The 12,149-nt window shown below is 37.5% G+C and overlaps 1 protein-coding gene across 9 annotated transcripts in view; it reads right to left on the bottom strand.

The window, feature by feature from the left end:
* Positions 1-12,149, bottom strand: part of NRXN3 (neurexin 3) — a 1,709,419-nt gene that overhangs the window by 336,217 nt on the left and 1,361,053 nt on the right. The gene's annotated exons all lie outside the window — the stretch shown is intronic.

Here is a 12,149-nt window from a genome sequence, read left to right as displayed (position 1 = left end):
CTGCTGTTGTCTTTGATATGTAGAGGTTTGGTGAGAGGTATTCAATTCAGATGCATACTGAGATGACAGATGGTACTATGAAACTATATTGTGATGGTAGAAGCACAAGTAAAACTGTTGTCACACATTCTATATTACTTGATTTTAATATGTGAGTTGACTAAAGATTAGCTATCGATAAATGCTGGAAATATTTAATGTGTGCTGTTCTGTCAGTCAAAAAGATTTAAGCCTGAAATGATGAAAGAACTAGGTTATGATGTGCTTAAGAGTAACAAGAAGTTTAAAAAGAGAATAAATATATACATAAAAGTTTTAAAAAATTGCACCTAGCAATGTTTGTCATATCTGGGCTACTATTTCATTTGAAGATGATCTATATATTTATTAAAATGAACATGGGTGCACTTTCAGAGGCCTGAGGAATCAATATATGATCTGAATTCTCTAAACTGGGATTTATTTATTTATTTATCTAGTAGTCCACCACGACTAGATAGGCGGGATATAAATTAAATAAATAATAATAATAATAATAATAAATATTTATTTATTTATTTTTTATTTATTTTTTATTTATTTTTTATTTATTTATTTATTTATTTATTCATTCATTCATTCATTCATTCATTCATTTATTTATTTATTTATTTATTTATTTATTTATTTATTTATTTATTTATTTATTTATTTATTCATTTGATTTTTACCCTGCCCCCTAGACAGCGTCTACTCCGGGCAGCAGATTTCATTGATCAATCTGCTACATTGCTGAAAATGTTATTCTTAGAATTGTTATTGTTATGCGCCTTTAAGTTGGAAATGATTTACAGTAATCCTAATAGGGGTTGCAAGATAAGTAAGATATTTAAGGAGTGGTTTTACCAGTGAGCTTCCATGGCTGAATGGGGATTTGAACCCAGGGCTCCTTAGTCCTTGTCTGTTACTTTGTTCTCTGCACTACAGTGGGTATCTCTACACTTAGAATTAATTCTATGCAATTTGTGTATAACCAACCCAAACAAATAATGAAAGCGTGATGCAGATAGGATGGAAGATAGGAGGGCCTGGCGTGCTCTGGTCCATGGGATCACAAAGAGTCGGACATGACTAAACAACTAAACACACACACACATGAGGCATTAAAAGGAAAAGGTGTGATGTGATTTTTTAATAATGAAGACATTTCTTCCACTAATGCTTTCCTGCATAAAAAGTTCTGCTATTTTGAAAAGAGAAATATATTCCCTTTCCTTTCCAGATGTGCTTTTGTGAACCGTTATTATCTCCCATTTAGCTATTAGAAAAAATAAAATGAAATAAATTTCCCTGAAAATGTTCGTCTTTTCATATATGGTTGTTTCTTTAACTCTTTAGGTCTGGAACCCTTTTATACTTCCTTCAGAGCAAGTCAAGGTGAAAACATTACGGTTCCCTCCTATATAGTTGTGTATGCATGCATATATACTTTTTGGATATAGTATATATAGCTCAGCTTTTTAAAAATCATATTCATGATGAGCTAGGATAAAGTGTGTCTTCTTACTCAGTGAAATATTTCCATCTGGGTACCTTTCTGAATCTTTCTTAAAAACTCTATGTCTAAGGATGCAGTACCTAAGAATGCAATACTGTACATATTTGTAAATCTCATCCTCACTGAGATGGGGTATCTGAACAGGTGGAGACACTCCACACTAAGAGAGAGAGAGAGAGAGAGAAAGAGAAAGAGAAAGAGAGAGAGCGCAAGATTTTGCAATTTGCACAAGAACAAAAACACCAGCCTTCCTTTTTTCATTGGCAGCAGCATGGGCAGAAACCCTTACATTTTGCACAGAAAAACATGCATTTGTGCAGAAAACCTTGGAAAGAATCCTGTCTCTTCCTTCTGTTAGTACAAGGATGTGCGATGTGAACAACTGGACAGTTTCCGAGCTCACACAAGGAGGTACTAGTGGACATCTCCTTGCATAAACTCAGAAAATGTGATACTGCTCATTCAGTAGATTGCTGAGTGAGTGGGAGTAACAAACAGAAGGAACAAAGAAGTCAGGATTCTGTCCCTTGTAGGTTGCAAAAAACATAAGTCTTTTTTTTAAAAAAACAAAATTCCCTTTCATGAAAAAAAAGTCCCAAAATGTAAAATAAAAACGCAGTCCTCTCTGAATCTCAGTCGGCAGAGAAAAAACTCTTGAAATGTTTCACCTTTTGGGGATGAAATAAGTAAAGATTCATATTTCTATCATAGCATTGCATGGCATCATTTCCCTGGGCATTCACCCCCCACATTTGTGTAATAGCTGCAGCCACCTGCTGAGTACCAGCAAACCACTGCTTGAAGTTCCTTGCTGAAACACAAGTCTGTTGCCCTGAACATGCATGACATCTGCACATCCTCACCCCACCTCCAAAATTCAATGATATTGATTCTCCTCACACTTTTTATATGGGGCCAAAGGTCTTACAAAAGAGGAGAAATTCAACTAGGCATGCACACACAGCCATTTTAATTGCTACATTTCCCTCTTATTAGTATTAGGATTGTTTGGTATTCACTGGCACACTACAGTGGCCTAGTGCTATGCTTGTGACTACTGATAAAAGTATTGTGGCAAAAAGAAAACTTCATTTATGGAAAATCGATGTGTCCATAGTGCAGGAGGAAAATATGTCTAAACTTTGTTATAGAAGCCCCTAGAGTTGGATGTCACACATGGAGACCTGCTGCTTGTCTAGCAGCTAAATTGCGAAATCAAGAAAGAAGAGGAAGTGACCTCGGAAAGAGAAGAGAAAGGAAGCCTAAGAATACCAAGGGATTAGCCAAATTGCTGGAGGATAAAATTATCACTTCCTATGGCTTTACAAGTTCTCCCTTTTATCCTTTTTCAGATGAGCAAGAAGAACTGCATTTATTCTAATCATTAACCCAAAAGATTATATATACAGTTTAAAAACCTATGTGAATCGCACCAAAGGCTAATGTAGTCCAGTGTTCTGTTAACACAGTGACCAGTAAGGTGTCTTTGGGAAACCTACTACAAGAGCCTGAAAGCACCTTCCCAACTTTTGGCCCCAGGGACTGATATAGGAAGGCAGGCTACCTACAGTAGGAGAACATATAATATTCAGAACATATGTTCTTTTACTGGAACAGATAGTTAACCCCTTGGAAATTTGAATATAGAAAGATATAGATTAGGTTTTTGGCTCATATTTCATTTGGGGGCTGCTGGAGCCTCCAAAGCCCTCTCCCATCACTGCATCCCCTCCCTGCAAAAGACGTACACCTCTGCAATATTCAAGTGGGCACAATGCCTCTTTAAAGTGTATCCCCTGCTCCTTGTGTTACACCACCCCAAACAGATTTGAGAAACAGTGACCAGTACAGAAGTGGCATGGAATTGGGGGAGTGAAAAATGTCCTCCAGAGAATCTGAGACTATCTATCTTCAATTATATTAGGGACATGAATCTCTTAGCATCTCAATCGCAGAGAGAAACTGGGGTGGGGGGGGATCTATTTTATCCCTTCATAATGAGATTTCTCTGCACAAGATCTCTCCCCCCCACCTCCAAGCAGCAATGTCATAAATCTTGCTGTGTGAAATTCTTTGGTCAAGCTGTTCAGAATGTTTATAATTCCTGTGAAGACCAGCATCTACCATTCACCTGAAAAAGGCAGGAAAAAAATCAAACAGCACAAGATTGTTGCAATTTCTGGATAGAATGGCATTTTCCTGTGCAGGATTCACTAGAAAGGGCATTAAACTGTACAGTGCTGGCAATGTCCTCCACAGGAAAAAAAAGGTGAAAAATGACCACCAATCAAAAAGAGTACTAAGGATCCCTTCTGTCCTGGGGAAGTCTTCAGGGACCTTGGGACAGGGAGGAATGAGTCTTTGATATAGGAACATCATCACTAGCATTCCCACCCCTTCCCATTCTAAGGCTCCCAAAGGCTTCCCCAGGGAAAAAGGAATCCCTAGGGAATGTTGGGATCTGAAAAAGGGGTTTCAAAATACTGGATTACATTACAATATACATTAACACCAACAGGTGATGACATCATCACCAATTACGACCAGCAGAGTTGCACAGCAGAATTTCAATGTCAATTATTTTCAAACACTTTTTAAAAGAAAAATGCCTCTCCCTAATGTTAATGTTCTGAACTTAGCTTTCAGTATTAATCTTTCCTGCTGCTTCTACTCTCCCTTCTTAACTCATTAACTCATTTGTTCTGTATCTTAATTATTCTTGTACAATATAAACCATTTTCATCTATAAAGGTCTCTTTTAACTTAATTACTTCGATTTTCCCGATGAATCACTTTGCAAAGCACATAGATCTACATAGACACGGCTTCCCTATGGATCACATTCCTCTCTCCCACAGTCCCAGGGGCCTGAATAGCTTTGATGGAGCCATGCACACTTTTGTCCCTGAAGAATTACTGTACATTCCGGTTGCACCTTCTCTCATTTTGCAGAACATATTGGGCTAATCTGTGCTACTTTACCCTTTGCATTAGGAAATCCTACTGTTACTTCAAATGCCAGTTTTAAAATTGGACTTTGCACCTGAATTGAGACACAGGGGAGATCTGTGCTGAATCAAGAGAGCTGCAAAGAATACTTGGTCAATTCTTTCTCTCCTCACTTTCGGCTGTTTTCACTCAATGAAACACTTTGACAATAAAGCCACACAAGATTTCCCAGCTCTGGTTGAAAACAAGACATAAGAACATAAGGAGAGCCCTGCTGGATCAGGCCAAGGGCCCAATCTAGTCCAACTTCCTGTATCTCACAGCGGCCCCACCAGATGCCTCTGGAAGCACAGGAGACAACTAGATACCTGTCTCCTGATACCCCTCCCCTGCTTCTGGCATTTTGCGGTACCTTCCTTCCAAGCCTGGAGATTATGCATCCCCATCATAGCTTGTAACCTGTGATGGACTTTTTCTCCAGGAATCTGTCCAATCCCTTTTAAAGGCATCTAGGCAAGATGCCATCACCACATCATGTGGCAAGGAGTTCCACAGACTAACAACATGCTGGGTCAAGAAATATTTTCTTTTGTCTGTTCTCACTCTCCCAACACTCAATCAGAGTGGATGTCCCCTTGTTCTAGTGTTGTGTGAGAGGGAAAAGTGCATGATTCTGTCCAATTTATCCATCCCCTGCATAATTTTGTACATCTCAGTCATGTCTCCCTTCAGGCGCCTTTTCTCTCGACTAAAGAGCCCCAAATGCTGTAGCCTTTCCTCATAAGGGAGGTGCCCCAGCCTAGTCGTCAGTTTAGTTGCTCTCTTCTGCACCTTTTCCAGTTCCACGATGTCTTTTTTGAGGTGTGGCGATCAGAACTCTATGCAATACAGGTGCGGCCTTATCATCATTTTGTACAATGGCATTATAATGTTGGCTGTTTTATTTTCAGTCCCCTTCTTAATGATACCCAGCATGGCATTGGCCTTCTTCACTGCAACCGCATTGAGCAGTCCACCAGCATACAAAGATCTCTTTCCTGATCCGTCACAGACAGCTCAGAACCCATCAGTTGATAACTAAAGTTTGGATTTTTTGCCCCTAAGAGCATTATTTTGCATTTTCTTATACTAAAGACAAGAAGAGTTATTTTTTCCACCCTCATTAAGGACTCTGTAACTTGTCAAATTCTCTGAGTACAGAACCAATTGTCTTTTCTCTTTGAGAAGTAACGAAATTCCTCTGATGTCTGGATCTGGAAGTTGAGTCATGGCAACTGGACTTCTTTCTTATTAGGCTGAAATGTTTTGCTACTGATCCAAGTAGCTTCCAAGTAGTCTACTTACCCAAGTAGTCTGAGGAGAGTTGGTAGGAGACCCCTGATATATCCTCCATGTTGGTTTCACTTCCACCTGGTATGAATACCAACATGGAGGTCATATCAGGGGTCTCCTACCAACTCTCTTCAGACTGAAGAAGCTACTTGGATGAGTAGTGAAACATTTCAACCTAATAAGAAAGAAGTCCAGATGCCATGACTTGACTTCCAGATGACCTCACCTAGATGACTGATAATCTTCACAGATAAATTCCTCTGATGCTTCTAACCTTTGAACATTTATGCATTAGATCTTAAGCAACAAGACCAATTTTAAATGAGGAAATTAGAAATAGGCTGGGGGGGGGAAATAAGCCCCACCTATTCCCATTTTTTCAAATGAGGACTGTAACAAGGGCTTTACTAAGAAAATACAGGGGACTGTGTTCAAAGACAATGTTTCAATCAGTAGTGACTGAAAATAATATATTTGGGGAAGTTTTAGATCAGATTTATTGCTTGTTATTCGATTTGCATATCACTCTCTTATGGTATATAAGAAAAGGGCTTACAATTTAATATAGGTTTAATAGAATGCAAGTCAATTTGGAAAAATGGCAATTCAAAATTGATTTCTATGCATCTGAGAATGTTTGTAAAATATTTCTTCAGTGGTAATTCACACCTCATAAATTAGCCATCATTTTTTAAAATTATAAGGTAAGTTCTGAAATTCAAAACATGAAGATATATTAACCTGTGTTTTAATTCTGTTTGAAAATACATTATTTCTGGTAAACTACAATTGAATTTATTAATGATATATTAAAGAAGTAACATGCCACTAGATCCTAAATTAACTTTGTTCGGCTACATTAAAACACATACCAATAAATCACTCATGCTATTCATATCCATGAGCTGATTTGCATGAACCTATGAGAGGACTGGAGAGGCGGAGTCAGCAGTTACATGAGGCTTGGCGAGAGAAGGAGGAGTCAGATAGAGATTGGGATGAGAGGCAGATAGAGTTAGAGATAAATAGAGATAGGGCTGGTTAATCAGAGAGAGAGAACAAATACTGAAATAGATAGGGTTAATCAGAGAGATAGAGCTTTCCAAGAAAAAAGAAGTATGTACTGAGAGAACTGCTGATAAATTGCTTATGTATAATATGTATCTGAGAAACTTCTGTTATTATTCAGTCTGCTTCACTTCAATAAATAAGTTCTGTTTCTGTTCACAAGACAAGTGTCCTGACAAACATTATTTATATTGTGGATTGAAGTAATCCACTGGGGGCAGTGAGAGGAAAACGGGACGTGAGCCTTTTGTGAGGGAAAGAGAAGCAGGGGCCACATGGGTAAACGTCACACCTGTTTTTTAATTTTGTTTGAAAATACATTACTTCTGGCAAACTGCAATCGAATTTATTAATGATATATTAAAGAAGTAACATGCCACTAGATCCTAAATTAACTTTGTTCGGTTACATGGAAAAACATAGTGATAAATGAGATGTCAAATTGATTCCAGGTCTGTTTGTTGCTGCTCAGATTGCTATGGCAACAAACTGGAAAAATAAAACAGAACCTCCTTTTGCAAATGACTGGTTTAACCATATAGCCCTGTTAATGAAGATGACATATTATCAGAGGATGCAAAGAAATTATTTGCAAATTACACATATATTTTAAGAGCCATAGAAAATATTGGTGAGGTACTAGAATAGAAACATAAGATACGTTATTTATGATGAATTGCTACAGCAATTTGTATTTTACATATATTCCATGCAGCAAAAAAGTATGCAATCAAGCAGCAGTTATTGTCCTTTTGTGCAACGTATATCATTTATGTTACATTCATTAATGTTTGCATGCGCACTTAATCTACATCCCCATCATTGTCCTTCACATTCTACACCACATCAAATTCAGCTGCTGCTGCCCAATTTTAGTTGTAGATGCAGCAGCTGGGATAGCAATGCAGTTGGTGCAGAATCCTGGTAGTGGGAATCCTATGTGTTCCCCTTAATCCTGGAAAATTTGCTCACCCCTAGAACAAACCATGGCTATTTTTGTCATCCTAATGAAATATTTCCAACACAAAATGTGGGCCAAATGACATGTTTCATGTCATCCATTACACACACACACACACACACACACACACACTCTAAGATAGGTGGTGAGGATAGCACTGAGCTAGACTTGCAAAATCTCCTTATGACAGGAATCAAGAACCCATTACATTAGTCATGAAATACTGTGTAAAAATTTAATCTGAGCCATGCTGCTATTTCTTCTTTAAAACAGACACATTAGCATTAAAAATGAATGACTTGCTGTAAGGCACTGAACGATGCTTAGCAGGTAAAACGCTGATTGTATTGACTTGCTCAGGTATTTTTTTCTGACCTAGATCAGCAGGAGGGACACATTCATGACCTCAGAACTTGCTAGCCTTTTTTGTTGTCATTAGCTCTTTTGAAGGATATGGTGAAAGTCTGTATTTACTAAAAGAGATCAGTCATTTCAGCATTAGAAAGAGCAAGAGAGAGTTCAAGCACTGCTCAAAAGGTATTTAAAAGGTTTTTACATGTTACTTTTAGGAACTGGCAAGTGATCAAAAGAAAAAAGGACTTCATGCAGTATACTCAGGTTGGTGTCAACCAAGCGAGTTGTACTTTCTCAAACAAGGAAATGAAGGAAAGATGCCATATTGTTACTGTGGAAACTCAGCTCATTCACACATTATTGCTATAGCTAGTAGAAACTATTTAAGAAACTATTCAAGAATTTCTGTTAAAAATCTGATTTTTTGTGGATTTTTTTAAAAGTCAAAATTCCTTCTGCTTTAAGGAAAAGGAAAAATTGGAAGAGCTTTGAAGCCCTTGTTAATTTTGGTAAGAAAATTCAGTATTCAACTCACTCCCAGTGAAGACGATGCAACTATAAAAATGCTTAACTTTGGCTGGAGCATGCGCTAAATGTCAAAAAATCTTGTTAATAAACTTAAAGCTACAATTTTATTGTATTATTGTTGGAAATGTATTATTTTGTAAAGTTAATCACATCAACAATGAGGACACTTTTACTATTTATACCTTGCTTTTGTGCTTAAATTACACAGAACATTGGACATCATAATTATGAAATCACTGACTTATATATACTGTATACTGTATATAAAAGGATACATATAAACCACTACATGATTTCTAAAAACATTAACAGAAAACAGCAGCAGAAAACATACAACCAACGATCAGCAGTAGGAAAATTAGTTAGATCTAGTAGAACAAATGAGCTAAACTTCATAGAAATTGTCAGAGCATGCTTGAAGACAACCATGACATTCTTTTCTCCATTCGCAGTTTCTCCTAAGTTAACAATACTCACTCATGCTACTTCTTTAAAGGTCTAGTGCATTATTCTAGAAATAATTACACTTCACAATTATTATTTGATTCTTCTACAGAGGTGCCAGTGTTCTATCACTTGATGCTGGTTTTGCTTGGTTGCCTGTATTTCCATTAAGGAGGTGAAAATGAAATAATGTTAAGCAAAGCTTGCTCCTGTTTGATATGAGTGTGAAGAGAATAAGAGAAGAGGCAGACAGCTGAGAGCAGTCTAGGTAGGATCATGAACAGACCTCACTTCAGGATTGATGACAGAAGCTACTGTTTAACGACGGCTGCCCAACAAAGCAAAAACTACATGTATATTGTCTAGGACAGAGTGCACACGGGTGTGAATGCTGTCATTAAGAGGGACAAATCTTCACCTATCTCCCAGCCCAGATATAGCAGGCTGACATCAACACAAAGTAGCATGTACTGTGAGGTGGGGTGGAGGTGAGATGAAAGAGGCCATTCATTATCATTTTACAGAAAATGGTGACATCCTCCAGAGAGAATCACATTCTCTCCCTGTTGCAATGTCTCTGTGCTGTGAGCCAACCTACCATTTGTGCATGTCAAAATATCGATGGTTTACAAGTTCTTGATAACAACATACCACAAAGCAGCCTTCCAACCACCGAACCTTATCATTTAATAACACTCAGGGAAGGCTGAAGAAATATGAGCACTCAAAGAAAAAAAAACATTCTAAACAACACCATTTTGGTGCTGGAACTAAGGGTTGAAGTGACAGAAGGAAAGCAATCAGCATCAAACTGCAAAAACGTATTACTTTCTGTGGCCCATATCTCCTCATATACATTTTTCACATTTTGCCAGTTTTTTTGTGAGTAATTCATATAAGAGGGCGGGGTGTGTGTGTACATAAAAAAATCACTATAAAATAGATTGTATTTTGTACAGAATACCTTGACCTTTTGCACAGAACATGTTTTTCAAACTACCTAGATGTTCAAGCAAAATACAATCTTTTATGGAAAACACCCACAAACACCACACACTTCTTCCTCTTCTTGCAAATATTACTGTTGACCAAAGGGGGGCAGAATGGATGCAGAAAGGCATGTGGCCCCTGACAAATAATCCTGATTAATTGTGGCAATCTTGTGTTTAATGCATGTGCAAGCAAAAGGGGTCAGCAATGATGAGCGATTTCTGTCTCAGTCATCAATGCTCTCCATGAGTCAACAGGACAAACCTTTGCAGTGGGAAGCCTTTTCTACTTATGAATGTTTTGTCTCCACTCACTACCCCATTGTGTCAGAAAACAATTTTTCAAGGTTCTTAATGGCATGGACTAAGGAAGTTTTCCCCATCCAAGGACATTTTGCTGCCTAAAACAAAAGACAAGATGGGATTCCACTCAATTTCATGTATAAAACCCACCACAAACACCACAAATAAATGTATAAAGAAAATTTAGTTCTACATTTAATTGCAGTTTTTTTAAAAAAAGATCTACATTAAAAAATTATTTAAATTCATATTAAACACATTAATTATGTATTAAAAACAAACACACACAGGGAGATTGAGAGTGAACATTACTGAACAACCCTCCCCGAAACAAATGGATAGAACATGTTTGTGGAAAACAATGGAAATTCAGATCTCATGGATAGCTGCATAAAATCAGGATAAGTAACTGTAGTCCAAAATTCTGAGAGTTTAAGTCCAAAACAAATCTGCACGCTTCTAATATCTGTAACATTGTTAAGACCCAAGTTTCTAACAGTAAGCATTTTATTGTTCATTGATCTGGGACAGCCAGCCAGTGAAAGTGACTTTAAAAGTATGTGCCTCCATGCCTTAGCTACTTTCTCTTACGAGGCTTTGCAAATTACAGTTCAGGAATATTTCGGCATCACTAATACCAGCACACTAGACAGGCTGGCTGAGGATTCTGTAGTTCAAAAAAAGAAAAATTCCACCTGCCGATCAGAGCATGAAATAATTGTGCATTCTTTGTTTTCCCTCCTATATTAACGCTATACAGTGGGGTCTTGACTTGAGAACTTAATCCGTATTGGAAGGTGGTTCTCAAGTCAAAAAGTTCTCAGGTCAAATCTGCATTTCCCATAGGAATGCATTGAAAACCATTTGATCCGTATCTGCTCTTTTCCGCCCATAGAAACTAATGGGAAGCTGCTATTCTGCCTTCGACCACTGGAGGGGGATATTTTGTTTCTTTTTTTCTTAGGTCAAGAAAGGTTCAGGGAAGGCAGGGAAAATACAGTCCAGGCAGTACTGTACTGAGCGAGATTAAAAAAAATCTATTTGTCATTTGTTTTAAAAAGCATTTCATCCTGATTTGGAAGAGATTATGATGAATCAGCCGAGTCTGCCAGTTGTTCAGAAAATTATTCATTGCAGAAAATTAATCAAAGCAGAGATACTTGCAGAATTCTGAGATAAATTTACCTGAGCAACATCTCCTGGACCAAACTGCAGACACAGTCGGCCGCCTACCAGTTCTAACAGTCTACCTCTGTTTATGTGGACGTCCCCCTCATCGCAACATTGAAAAATAACCATATACTGTTTATTTAGAAATTATATAAAGATAGACAATCAGGCTTCAATTTCAAAGAAACATCCTGAGAAAGTGATATCAAAGGAACTTCCTGGGAAAGAAAGTTCAAAGGAATACCAATTTAAATTACTCGTTTTATGGCCCGTTGTGTGTTTCCTATATAGCTATATACTACCTTTGGTTCTGTAGACTATCTATACACGCATTTGCTGTTGGCTATCAATACTGGCCAGTATTGAATAAATGCTTTCCTAAACCCTAAATACGCCTCGTGACAAATTCTTAAGAGGAAAGCTATCCACATTACATCTCCCCATGCCTTTAGAACAGTATAAAATGCATTTTAAACAGCTTATTTTAAACAGCTTATTTTGAGATGTTCCCTAA

Source organism: Pogona vitticeps, chromosome 1, assembly GCF_051106095.1.
Source record: "Pogona vitticeps strain Pit_001003342236 chromosome 1, PviZW2.1, whole genome shotgun sequence".
Taxonomy (NCBI): domain Eukaryota; kingdom Metazoa; phylum Chordata; class Lepidosauria; order Squamata; family Agamidae; genus Pogona; species Pogona vitticeps.
Note: the sequence above shows the minus strand (reverse complement) of the source record. Positions and strands in the feature narration are given on the sequence as shown.